The sequence below is a fragment of the Spinacia oleracea genome, chromosome 4 (genome assembly GCF_020520425.1).
Source record: "Spinacia oleracea cultivar Varoflay chromosome 4, BTI_SOV_V1, whole genome shotgun sequence".
In the NCBI taxonomy this organism is placed as follows: Eukaryota; Viridiplantae; Streptophyta; class Magnoliopsida; order Caryophyllales; family Amaranthaceae; genus Spinacia; species Spinacia oleracea.
In genome coordinates, this window is record NC_079490.1 from 120,212,634 (window position 1) to 120,227,664 (window position 15,031).

Below are 15,031 nucleotides of genomic sequence, written 5' to 3' on the forward strand. Positions count from 1 at the left end.
AGCAATACTCGTCTAACATGGAATTCTAAGTAACCATGCACGAGCTTGAAGTTCTTTCTCAAACGAAGAACGAAGGTTTCACAACCTACTTTGCTAGATGGAGAGACCAGGTGGCCCAACTAATTCAAAGGCCCCCTGAAGCTGAACTAGCCCAAAAATTCATTAAAAACTTGGACCCAGCGTACAAAACAACACGTTAGATACTTGGGTTTGGATTCCTTCAGAAGAATCTATGACCTAGGCATCTAAATAGAGGACGACCTCTTCAAGGGCACCCAAGATAACTCCTCTAAGCCTACCTACGCGCCTAGAAATAACACGTACAAGAAGGGTGAATCTACCCAAGCACAATAAGTCCATGCCGTTGAGGAAAATTCTCCTCAAAGGGTCAAAAGATGGACCAAAGATAGAAAGTTTTCCCCACTCGGTCGTATCTTACTCAACCCTATGAAAGGCTAGTCTCTCAAGGAAAAATGGCTCCAATCGGACCAACGTGTGACCCTGCAGTCAAGAATAGGTTATGTGTTGATGGCTCCTACTGCAAATATCAGAGGTGCAATGGTCACGATACCGAAGGTTGTTGGTACTTAAAGAACACCATCCAAGATATGATAAAAGATGAAATAATCCCTCTTCCTAACGCTAGCAAACCTAGAAACAACAAAAGTCCACTAAGCTCTTGTCACATTTCTCTAGACCACCCTGAGAGCGCAACATTTGATACTATGATCTACATATAGCCTCAAGTTGAGCCTCTCGCCAAGTTGCCCACATTAGGATCTACTGGTGAAATATGCAGTATATGGGACAATGATGCCGAAGAAGTTTATCTGTCTCAAACCTCGGGCCAAGACTACTTCACTGAAACCTGGCCCACGACATCTCCCTTCGATCCTACCTCAGAAGAAACTGAAGTTTCTATCTTAACTCGGTCTGGAAGAATATACCAATCGGACATCCATACGCCACCTGCGAACGGTGTCCCTATTCGACAAACTTCTGAAAATGCATGGCCCACCGCCGTGGTCGAAGTTATAGAAAACTCACTTTTAAAGTAACTCAAAAGGACGGAAGGGGAAATCACAATTTGGGACTTGATGTGTACTTTGAAAGAGCATCACGAAAAGCTTATTCGCTCCTTGGATCACATTTCGGTTCCCACAAACATCTCACCAGGTTCATTGGTGAACCAGGTGACCGGTGACATAGAAGAACGGGCGATAGTCTTCACTGCAAAAGACTTACCCATAAGGAAGTTCCCACAACAAGGCACTCTACCTAGTAGTTGGATGCAAAGGTCAGAACATCCCACTAGGACTAGTAGATAATGATTCGACCGTCAATGTCTGCCCAGTACGAACCGCTCAATACCTGGGATTTGAATAGCAATGACTTTCGACCTTCAACCCAAGGCATATGAGCCTACTATAACTCTAGAAGACCAGTGCTTGGAAAAATTGATCCCACCATTCAAACTGGACCTCTAGCACGAACTACAGAATTTCAAATAGTGGACATCAAACCCACTTTTAATATCCTACTCGGACTCCTATGGCTCCATGACTTAGGAGGAGTAGCGTCAACTCTGCATCAAATGGTCAAGCTTAACTATAATGGAGTGACCATGTCCATACACGCTCCACCCTTCGATGCCAGTTGCTCTATGGTCAAAACGACATGCGCTCAAGAAGACTTATACGAATCCAAATGGACGAAAAAGTACAAGCCGTCGAAGAATATGATCCATCACTCCTTGACCCATATGCATCTCGGATCATTCCGAACATAATATTATCTCAGGGCTATTTCCCGGGGATGCCACTAAGCCTAAGGGAGAAGGATTTCTCTTACCTCCCACTACCTAGTGTATCAACTTTCTTTGGTTGGGGTTATAAGCAAACGAAAGATGATATAATTCAACGCTTATCTCAATTACGCCTCGGAAAAGCGAAAGCTAAGAATGGGCACGAAACTCTCTTGCCACCTTACCAACAGACTCTAAACGGTATGTTTGTGCGCGAAGGAGAAAACCTCATTTGCCATAGATTTCCCGAACCGCTTATTCAGGAAGGCATACGAAAGCTGAGGTTTGAAGTTTTCCAGGACTGTGATATGTTCGAAGAGGTTCCTCACCTTACCAACACTAAATCTAAAACTGAAGAAGCTATGGATGGCCAAGCTTTACGGGTACGTTTCAACAAATTGAGGCCAATAGGAGATGAAGATGTTGTCACCACCCTAGCCCTGCAAGATGAAGGATTCGATCCAAACCAGCTAATTGTTCCGTCACCCACTACGACAGAAGGAGTCAAACGCGGATGGTACAAGTCTTTCCAATGGATCAACGCAAGAGGGATTGATTTTAAGATGGTCACCGGAGAAGAACCAAAATTCTTCGAGAACTAACCCAAAGTATGAGTCAAAGTCCAAAAGTAGTTAGCATACTAGGCCCATTTTCTTTATGTTTTCCCTATAAATCCCCGAGGTAATCGTACTGAGAATTTTAATTTCCTTTTTTCGATGTAGTTTTTATTTTAAATTCAAAAAGGCAACAATTCTAGTCCACGTTGTTCGCATTAACTAAAGATAATATAAAAACGCTTGCGAAGTAAGAAAAATAATTAAGGGTCCACTCCAGGCCCACTAAAAAGAGAGGGCAAAAGAAGGGGAGACAAAAAAACAGAAAATCCATAACCCAAACTCGTATCATCCTTAAGTACAGAACTAAGCAAAAAAATGAAAAAAATGAAAAGAGAAAAGGAGAAGAGCCGTAAATCGTTTCCCGTACCTCCCTCAAAGTAAGAGATTAGACAAAAATGACAAAAAATAAAAATCAAGTTGAGCCCATGCAAAGATACATAAGCAACGCAAATGGGCAACAAAAAAACCCCTTATTTTCAGATGGTTTTAAAACAACCAATGAGCGCACCTGCCCAATTCCTACAGAAAGAAAGCCCTGCCTATACTAATTCCGTCTCTGAAACCGTCTTGAGTCACGAATAGAAAAATCAAATAGGACAATTAAGCATTTCATACTTAAGGTCCAAAAAGCTTCCCAAAGCATCTAAAAAGATCGTTCAAAAGTCTTAGTGCACGAAAATATTTGCAAATTAAATCGTACCAAGTAACATGGAAAATGTAAAGGAACAGCGCGCAGTACCAATCTGTGCGCGCGAGAAAAATCTCGCGCCAAAAAATGTGCGCGAGAATAATCTCACGCCATTTTTCGTGCTCGAGAATTTTCTCGCGCCTAAACTCTGGCGTGAGAAAAGTTTAACGCCCAGAATTAAAGTGTTCAAAACTTTTCCGCATTCTTACGGAAAAAATCTGAACACTTGGGGGGTACGTATATACGCAATTCTAATTTTTTTTCGTGCAATTTTAACTTAACCAATTTTAACAATAATTTTTCATCCAAACTTATTTGATTAAATTCGACACCTAGAAATTCATGTTTTAGCCAGAACTATGTACGACCTGATTCCAAATTAAGTTTACTTAAGGCAGATACGTAGGAAAATACAAACTATTTATGAGTCTGCAAGCAAAAATAAAAATAGAATTTTTAGTTAAATATGCAAGCGATGACTAAAATAAAAAATAACGCCTTTACTGAATTTAAATAAGTATGCAAACAAAAAAAACAAAAACTAAGTGCAAAACAAAATATAATAGCCAACATCGAAAATTAAAAAGGAAAATACACCCCACAAGCGCCTAGAATTACATTATTCTAATGTTTCGGCATCGGAAAACAAAGTCTTGCAGAAATCGGCACTTGCAGAAGTCACCTCAGCTAGCTTCTCTACCGCTCCTACATCAATGTCCATGGAAATTATAGGCTCATTTATACTTACTTCCATGGTCGACAAGGCCTCAGTCACACTAGCAACTTGAAGACCAATCACCAACTCAGTCTCGGGAACAGGGGCAGTAACTGAAACAGGTGCAGCCACAATCGAATTCTCAACCACCATAGAAACAAGAGCTTGAGACTTCTTTGCCCACGCTTGTTTCTTTATTTTCTCACGACGGAGACTTCTAGCAGAATCTGTCACAGCCTTCTTGGGCGCAGCTACGACACGCTCAACGGGTGCCCTTCGGGGCCTAGATTCAGAACGTCGATGGTCACTCTTATGCTTACGATCAGAATAGCCTGTGGGAGGCCTAGAGTTAACCTCTCGAGACCTAAAAGTACTAGCACACTTATATTTGGGTCTGCCCCTTGAGCAGAGTAACTCAGCCAGTTCAACATTATGAGCTATAGTCCTCTCAACAACATCTTTAGAACTCATCCATATCTGGTAGCTCTTAGAAAGAGAAGGATTCTCATCTACGGTGACAGTCCAACGGGGTAAGTCATTATAGTACTTTGCCTAAGCAAGGATACATTTCTGTGCGAACACTGTTGTAAGTGGTGGTGTAGTGTCCGAAAAAGGTATAATCTGCCTCATACCGTACTGTCACAGAACTCGATACAGAAAAATATAAGTAGGATGTGTCAACTAGAGAAATCTGTTGAAAACAATGGTCTCTAAACCGCCTACCATACATCGCAGATTCCACCACGGTATCACCCACTTAATGGAGCAAATTCCATGAGTAAAATAAGAAGTCCACTAGGCCTCATTTTCTCCTTGGTGCAAGCATTTCCTACTTCTAAGAGCCCTAGGACAATAAACTTGGGGATTCGCAGGAACCTCCAACAATCTCAAACGCTCCATAAGCCATATCTGAAAAGAGGTACACAAGAATCAATCACACTGCTCGCGAAAACCCGTGAAATTAAATAAAACGAATAAGAAGGAGGAAGCGACGCGTAGCAGTGTGCGGCAATATTTTCACGCACGAAAGCCAATGCAAGAAATTTCTCGCGCATAAAAGCATGCGCGAAAATGTTGTCACACTTGTTCTTGAAGCTCGCATTTCCAGAATATACAAGGTAACACGCAACAAAAATTCTGCGCTCAATTTCAGGCGCAGAAAATTTGTTTCGCACACCACAAAAATATAATTAAATAAAACATATTTGACTTAAAAAAAAGAAAGAAAAAACAAATTCGTATATTAAAAAGATTGATTACCTGTAACAGTAGGGGGCTTCCTCCGAAACCTTCAGATTTGGCATCCTATTTCAATGCATCCGCACAAAGTATGGATTCAGCAACAACCATAGTCATTATAGAGGAGCGGCTTTCCATCGAGCTAACAATCGGGATCAGTCTGATATCTCCCCATAAACTATCATTATTGTGAAACAAATAACAGTTCAACAAGCAAAACCAGAGAACCCACACATTAAATTTCTAATGGGTTATGTTATTTGTGGAGACATTACAACATTTAATGATTTTAGTGAGATCGACATTCTTCTCTCTTAATATGTCATTAACCGCATCATCATCTAGACCCAACCATTTTCCCTAATGCCGCCCTACCCTCTTCGGTCGTAGCAGTTGTGACAAGAATTACATTATCAAGGTAATCAAGTATCGCAATAAATTCATCATGCAAAGGGACTATCTCATTATTTATAAAAACAAAGACATGATAATCAGAATCCCAAAAATTCATAGCAGCATGGAGAAAACTAAAGTCTATTTTTATCTATTGCAAACCTAAGAATGCCTCTTGGGATTAAGTGCATGTAACCACTTCCCTAGAATAGGCCTAAGAGACATGGTAGGGACATACATGATGACAATAAAAACCGGGGGATTGGGATTACTCAAACAATAAGGTAAAGGAAAATAAGCAAGTAAAGGTTAAAAATAATAAGCATAGCAGCTCGCTATTTATACAGACGAGTTGATTACCTCCTAAATCAACCTAAAGGGGAAAGAATTCATATTCCGCAAAAATTAAAATAATTGAGCAAAATTTTCTCGCGCTTGGATCTTTGCGCGAGAGATTTCTCGCGCTGGCACAGCTGTGCGAAGAAAATTCTTGCGCCAAGAAGTTGTTTCGCACGGAATTTGTAGGAGGAAACCGTGATTAATTGGAATTGTTTTAATTCTTTTCCAAATGCAAAATCTTATATAATTCAATTTATTTTAGGCCAACTCAGATTGTATATACAAAAATTTAGTTGGACTCAGTTTACTTTTTTTTAAAATAATATATTTTCTATTATTTCTGAATTAATAAAGTAAATCGTTGACTTTCAAACTTAAGTGTGCATTTGTCATTTTCATTGTTTTTTTTAAGTATAGTGAATCAAGGTACCTCTATTTAAATAAGGAAATTTAAGGCCCACAAAATAGTCCCAAGTTTTCGCAAAATTGTGATTTCAGTCAGATAAAATGCAAATACAAAAAAGTAAAAGGCTACTGCATACGTATATGTCAGACGAGCGAACACATATACGAAAATGTAAAATACAAAATATGCACCACGAGCACAATTAGGTCCCGGGAAGCCAAGTATCAAGTGTCGTGAGTTTCAAACTACTCTGAACACTCTACTACAGCGAACATGCATTACAATGAGACTGCATAAGGCTATTCGCACAGATTTTTCATTGCTCCAAAAGACGATGAAAGGCGAAATAAGTCCGAGCAAAGAAACGAGTAAGAAATATTAAGAGAACTCACGAAAATGTTAAGCAAAGCAGGAACAGAAATGACAAGAATTCAAACACAAAAGAATTCTTATGCCCACCAAGTAAGTGTGAAAATACTTCTGCACATAGATGTTAAGCATTGAAAAATCTTGCGATGTCAGATGCGCTAAAAAAGTAGGCCACTCAGCCTACGACCAACTTCAAGCCAACCGCAACACTTTATTCGCGCGGGAAAAGTAACGATTCGACATAATTATTATTTATTCAAAAAAAATAATAAATAAGTAAAGTTGGCCCACTAACAGGCCACGACCTCTCAAGACATAACCGTGATCAACTAACCGGTCACGACCCCAAGCATTTTCATGAGAGCTTCCTATTTCTAAAAAAAATCCTTGAATCATTTCCGAAATTTACTTTTCCGTTTTCTAGGTTAAAGTGCAAAGTTTAAAGTTTTATGTTTTCCAAAAGAGAGATAAGTTTAATTTAAATTCAAAATTTTCCATTTTCTAGAAAACGAGAGTTCAATGTAAATCGAAATTTCCGTTTCCAAGAACAAAAGTAAAAATTCAAAATTTCAAGTTTTTCGCTTCTAAAAAGCGAGAGTTAATTTTCCATTTCTAAAAACGAGAGTTAAACCAAGTTTCCGCTTCTACAATAGAGAGTTTAACTATGTTTTCCGCTTCTTAAAAACGAGAGTCAAGTTTTCCGCTTCTAAAAGCGAGAGTCAAGTTTCCGTTTCTAAAAACGAGAATTGAACCCGTTTTTCGCTTCCGAAAAGAGAGAGTCGATTGAGAATTTTCCATTTTCTCTAAAATATATAAAGCAAGTTTTCCGCTTTCTTTCAAAAATCAGGACAATCAAGTAAAGTTTTTCGCTTTCTTTCTCAAAAAGCAGGATTGTCAAGTTTTCAATCCTTGTAAATCTAAACAAGTTTCAAACATATCCGTTTTCGAAAACTCTGTGCCTATTCGAACACCTACAAGACATCGTGAGGGGGTGTAAGTTCAGCCAACAAATCTCCAATGACACGTGAGGAGAAATGTTAACATTCCTAGTAATGAATCCTAAGTCAAAAGTTATCACTCGCGAGCTCGTGATACCCTCACACTCGAATCAGTTTCCCAAAATTAAATTCGCTACACGCACTTTGTCTACAAATACTTTGATCTTCGTCTTAATTAGACTCAATCAAAGTGGGGGCTAATTGTAGACGCCTACATTTGGCCCCAGGCTAGAAGCGATAAGTTCAATGATGAAACAAAACATCAACTTGTCAAACGTATTCCTAATCAAGCAACGAATGTTCTAAGTCGGACTGACTCTTTCCCCAAACCCATATTTTTATTTATAGTAATTGATATTTATAGCAGCTTCCATTCTAAGTATCTGCTAAAATTAGTAAACCGTCCAAGATAGATTTACGGGCAGAGTTGCACTCCAACTCAACCCCTAAAAGAGATTGAAAAAGGAAAATTCTAGTTGTATTCTAATTAAACTCCTAGAAGAGATAGAAAAGCAATAAGCGGAGTTTTAGTTGCATTCCAATTAAATTCCTGAAAAAGAATGAAAAACAGAGTTTTGAGAAGAACTCAAAATAAGGATAAAGAGCGTAAAAAAGAGCTTTAATCCGGAAATAAAACCGGATTAATATAGATAAAATGCATGGAAAATAAAATGTGCGCAAGAATTTTCTTGCGCACAGGGCCCAGCGCGACTATTTTCTTGCGCCAACTTCCGCGCGCAAGATTTATCTCACGCCATTATTTCAGTCCAACTCAAACACAAATTCTAAAGTAGATCTAGGAAAAACTGTGCGCGACTCATCTTTCGCGCACAGGAGTCTTGCGCGAGAATTGTCTCGCGCACTGAAGCTTTTTAGCAGTTCTCAAACTATGAACATCTCTATATTTCGCGACACTATTTTCTTATAAATAGGACCCTCAACCAGCCTAGTAAAGGACACAAAATCATAATCTCATACTACACACAAGTTAGGCCTAAGTCTAAGCCTTCCGTATGTTCTGTATATTCCGTAGTTTCGCCAACTCTTGTTAAGCAGAACTCTACCCGTATAAGCACTTAAACTAAGTCTGGATCCTTCCCAAGAGTCTAGTGAAGTCAAGGAAAGTACGTTGCGTAAATGCAAAATTGAGTACAGACAAGTGGTTAGTTTATGAGAATCGCAATATAGCCAAAACTATATTGTATCGTGCATAACCTGTTTTATTGCTTTAATCGTCATTATAAATCTATCAACACTAAAATGATTATTTATAACGCCTAAAAAGATATTCTTTGGACAATCTTAATTCTTTTTAGGTATCTTAAATCAATCTAAATCATATTTTGATGTTGCTTAGTTAATTATTTGTTCATTAAAAGCAATCCAAATTAGTAATGTACTATAACGCATGTCCCGTCATCGTTACATTGAACTAGTAAGGACCGCTTCATGGCCTAATACTGGGCACTCCCCGTATTAGTAAATGTCCTTATCACAATAATCAGGTTTTTTCAGTTTTCCTCAATGTCGTTGAAAACTGAATTGCGACTCCTAAGACTAGTAAACAAAGGCTAACACCCGCAGTTAGTCCCGTTTTACTTAATATTTCTTTCCACGCATCCGTGATTGAAGAGAACAAAAGAGGCCATAAACCCGTCTTTTTCTGACCCCATCACAGCTACCATCCTTCTTCTTGACGACAAAACTGGTGCTCCCCATGATTATGCACTACATCTGATATACCCTTTCTCAAGAAAATCCTCTAATTGAGCCTTCAACTCACTCATTTCTGCAGGTGGCACGCGATAAGGCACTTTAGATATAGGTGTTGTACCCGGAGCTAGATCAATTGTGAAGTCGATTGGTGTATTGGGTTGACTACCCGAAATCTCTTATGGAAATACATCAAGGAAATCACTCACAACCTGGATATCTTCTAGCCTTAACTTTTCCTCGTTTTCTAGGTCACTCACACTATATAGGTATAATAGACAATGCTTTTTTTTATTAACGACACTAGCTTCATTGCAGATACAACACCAACACTCTGAGGCTTCCCAAAACGACTATATGAAATCACTTTTCCCAAGGGACTCCTCAAGTAAACCTTTTGCTACTCACAATCTATTTTGATTTTGTATTGACCCAACCAATCAATATGGATCCCTCTAGGAATGGACTAGCATTAGATCTAATGGGTACGAGAATCCCCAACTCTAGCACTAATATACCTAGGATCCTCAATTCAATTAATCCATCTAGGATAACACTTTTCTTACTCCTTACTTCACTTAACTCAAAACAACTTGGAAGAACTTATCTCACAAGCCCTTAAGCTTCTTAAAACCACCTTGATTATGCTGGTTTTCATTTACATGGTTACCAACATCCTTTCTCTTGTCCCCAAAAGACTTCCCTTCTTCAACTTTTCTAACTTTCAGACCATACTGATGAGCTGCTCTACCATAGATAGTTTCTAGAGACGTGAAAGTCTCCCCAGACAATCCCAACTGCAAATCCATGGTCAACCCATGCTTGAAACGATCTGCCTTTAGCTCTTATGTAGCTACTATTTCATGAACAAACCTGGACAACTCGATAAACTTGGAGTAACACTCACTGATAAACATGCTCCCCCATTTTCAACTCAATAAACTCTTAAGCTTTCTACTTCTTAAGGAACGACAGGTAAAACTTGTCCAAAGTGAGTTTTTAAACAAATCCCATCCAAAATCTGGGAGGGCTCTAACCTTATGCTCATTTTGTTTCCATCGTAGGCCAGCTTCTTCTCTCAGGTAAAACACAAAACTGTTTACCTTTAGATCTTTCACATAACTTGTTACATTGAACAACTTACCAAACTCCCTAAGCCAGTTCTCTGAAATAGTAGGGTTGGACTCTCCTTGGTATAAGGGTGGCTTACTCTAGGTTGTTTTTCTATACATTTCCCTAGTTGGTCGATATTGGGTTGCCCCTAACTTAGGCTAACTGTTGGGTCACTAAGGCCAACTGCCTTAGCACCTCTTCTATAGCTTGATTCTCTGCCATCCTCCATCTGAAGGAACACAAGTACTCACTATTAGGCTTGGGTTTGAACAGACACACTACTCACAATTCAAACTCACATAACGATATAAAATGCACATAAATGAAGAAAATTTCAAACCATATTGGTCATAAGGTCCTAGATTTTCCCTCATTCCCTTTTTACATTCAAATCACTTGTTATTCTTGTGGAAATTAAATTGAACCACAATTCCTTTTGAGTAAATGCAAACAACAGAAATATAAAAATAATCCCCTTGGGTGCTACTGAAACTTAGAGTATTATGGAACTTCAAATAACAAAAGAGTACTTCAACTTTATTGATAAACCCTTGAAGGTTTATTACATCCTTGAAAAGAGTAACTTGAAACTATTATTTCTTGCGAACTCTAAACTATTGTAGGTTATCTAGTGTTTCTTTGAAACATACTTAATAACACCGAAAAATTTAAACAACCACGATGACTAGTAAGGACGAGTATCATTTGCCTCGTCTCTACTTTACTTGTGTATGCCCTTGGGTGGAAATCTTCATTACCTGGGACTTCTTGTTCTCCTTCTGAATCATCTTAAAAGTATTCATCAAAATCTGGAATCATTGGCTCCTCTTTCACTTGACTAGAACTGACCTCATCTTCGTCCAAATCTTCAACTTCATAATCATTGGACAACACGACTAAGGAAAAATCAATTGGTTCAGGGTTTGGTCTTTTCCACCATTCTCCTCTAGATTCATAGGATCATCCTCAACAGGGTCCTTTTCACTCTCAAAAGGATAATCGAAGCTAAGGGGTCCTTGGTTACCAAATATATATTGTTTTTCCTTAAACTCCATCAACTTTTGCAATCCCTCTAAGGTATACTCACTCACACCAGTAAGGTATTCATGCATAGTCTTTTTCGGTTTCGTACCATTAAACATGACATCACAACACTTCTTCTTAGTTTTATCATAAGGTGACTTATCTGGTAGGCCTAACAAGCATAGACCCCACACACTCCATGGAACTAACCAATGTACCTCTTTAAACACCATGCGAAGATACTCACAATAATCCTTAATCTTCTATATAAGCCTTTTGACTCTCAATATCCAATTTCTCTAGGGTGTCAATACTGGTATTCTTTGAAGGATATTCCCACGACATGATCTTGATAGAAAACTTAAAGGTCTTACTAACAATTCCCTTTCTAAACCACAACCAAATAAAGGATCAAATAAACAATAAGTTTGGTGGATTCAAACAATTCCCCATATGCGCAATTACATGCAACACTTGAACATTCAACAAGTGCACATAAACAATTAACTACTTATGCCAGAATTCACTAGCTACTAATGCACATAGAATTATATCCTATGTGCCCTTCTATTCTACCCTTTTCTCTCAAAATAAAATTTAAGTTTGTGATTTTATTTTGAAAACAACTTGATCTTCTTAAATAAATTGAAAGTTAAAATAATTATTAATTAAAATCCGAATAATTCTTTTTTTAATTCTTGAAAATCAAAATTGTTGAAAATTTTGAATTCTCTTTGATAAATTTTGAAATTGAACTCGATTAAATTCCAAAATAAAAAAAAATAAAAAAAATTCGGACCTTAAAAAAGATCAGACTTTTTTTGAAAAAAAAAATCGGGTCTTTCTTGCTCCTTTTTGGAAAATTCAACCTTTCTTGAAAATATTTCTATTTAAAAGCTTAGGTTATAAATTACTATCTAATGTTTTAGGTCCCAAAATACACCTTTAACTTTAGTGGTATTTAAAAAAAATTATCCTATAGTTCTCAGACACCACTTTGAATATTACTTACTACGAAGTAGCTTCTTAACTTGCACTCTAATGTACCACTTTGTGGTATGACTTACTACAAAATAGCAAAAATTAGACATATGCTCTATAATACCACTTTGTAACACCCTAATAATTCATTGCTTTTCAAAAACTACTTTTTAATAAATAAAAGGAATTACCAAGGCATTACCGCCACCATGAAAATGGTTAAGGATATTATCAGAATTTTACAGCGGAACTTAACTACTACTACTGGACAAACTTTGCACAGTCCAACTTAAAATTAAAGTCCATACAACTTAGAACCATTAAAGGCCCACAAAACAATAATCCAAAGATCCTTAAGGTTCATTTAATGTTTTGAAAGAAATACTTGAACTAAAAATCATTCGAAACATATGATCACTTACACTCAATCCCGAATGAAATGATAATAAAATGCTTCTTCACATAGAACACCTGTGAAATTCTCACCATAATCACAAATGTAAACTATGGATCATCACACGATCATTAACGCACATGCCATGACCAAGAGAACAAGAGAGTACGAATCAACAAAGTTGAGTACATATATGAAATAGAAATGCAACTAAACATGCTTAACTTGAAAATTTAAATGATAAATAACAAACTATACTTAACAATCCAACATGCAATGCATAATTGAATAAATAAATAATACTCTTAACTTTTCTACTAAATAACTTCTTTTCTTCTTCTTGATGGAATAAGAAAATTCCAGAATTGGAATAAGCAATGAACCGAGTTTTACTTCTACTATGTCCACACAGGGACATTAGCACGAGAGCTACCCATGCTACCAAACTATGTCACAATTATATGAGGGATCCAGCACATAAAATAATAAAACATGAAACAACGCCTTGTACCACAACGAATGTCAAAAGGGTTGCACCAAGGGACCTCCCCAATATGTTCACTTTAGGTATACGATCCATGAGCTTTTAGTGCTTATCAAATAAATTATTAATCTGCTAGACAGTCACTTACTAAGTATCAAAGTCCTTGCCCTCCACAATGTATCTTGTCAGATCACAAGGGTACAAAGACACACGTGTGACTTCAAACTTCTTAACTTTACATGGATACCTTGACACGCATGCATTAAATAACTCCTTAACTTTACATGGGTACTAAGACGTACATGCAATAAATAAACTTCTCTTGACTTTAGCATGAATTAGACTCTTGCAAAATTCATACTACATTCTTGCATAATAAAGTAATGTCAAACCTGCTATACTTAAATAATTTCATAATAAAATAAGAATCACAAACTTCTCTTGAATCAAGTAACCACCACATTCACATATGACATGATGCTACATGATAAAAATAACTTTCTATGCATGATACTACACACGTAAACATAATCTAAACATGTACGTACCTTGAGTACGTTCTCAAAGGTTCCATTTTTCCCAAATAATCAACTAATCAAAGCTTCCTCCTAAAATAAATAATAAAATAATTATTACTCATGCTTTATTAAATTTCCAGCAACTTTTTAATCCTTTAAAAGTCATCAAAATGCTAATTACATATTCTTTAACCCTAATTAATCACCATGGAAAAACCCTAGGAAATTCATGTAATTAAAACATTTAATATCCACACTTTAGGGTTTAAAACATGCACAATTTAATTAGTATAGAAATATGAATTTTTAAGAATGAAAACAATTAAATTTAATTAAGTTAATTAACAATACTATTATGAATTTTAATTAAATTTGCAAAGCTTTATTTTTTTATTTATAAATACTAGCCGAACAAAAGAGGAGAAAAAGGGAGAGAACACATCACCATGCGCAGCCTAGCAGGCTGCGATGGGCGGCGTGAGGCCGCAGGCAGCGGCAGCACCAAGTGGCAGGGATTGGGCGACATTGACTGGGTTGTTGTTAGAGAGGGGGAGAAAGAGAAAGAGAGGAGAGGTGGAGAAAATAAGAGAAGAGGCAATGTGAAATTAGGGTCTCAATTCCCTTGTATCCATGGTCTATTTATACTAATCCTTGCTTAGAGTTCAGGTAAGGGTTAGTGAAATACTTAAATGCTCTTAATGATTAAATTTCCATCCTTTTTATTTTAAACTATTTATGTGTACGAAAGTATTTGAAACCTTTCATTTTCTAAAATACATTTAATAAATTAATAGATATGAAACTCTCTTAAAATTCTCTTTTATTATTCATATGATTTAATAATCATATAAATAATTTTAAAATGACTAATTAAATTATAAATATATTGAAACTATATTTATAAAATAATAAAAATACGGGGTATTACACGTAGACAAGATTTTGGGCGACACGATTGTCCTGCTTCCCGTCTTCCTTAAAGAGATACTTGTACATTGTTATAATTAGTGTGAATGATAATCGACTAATGGAGTGTGTTTTCTCACTTACACTTAATTGAGATACTAATAAGGCAAGCAAGTTGTAAGTCGATTCAAATATCATGAGATGCCCCGACGAATTAAACAAAACAAAATGAAAAATGAGTATTTTTTCCCCAAAATATGAGATCGAATTCCATGTAAGTATTTGTTTGGTTGAACATTATCAACCTTTCCAAGAGAGGGAATTGAATCAT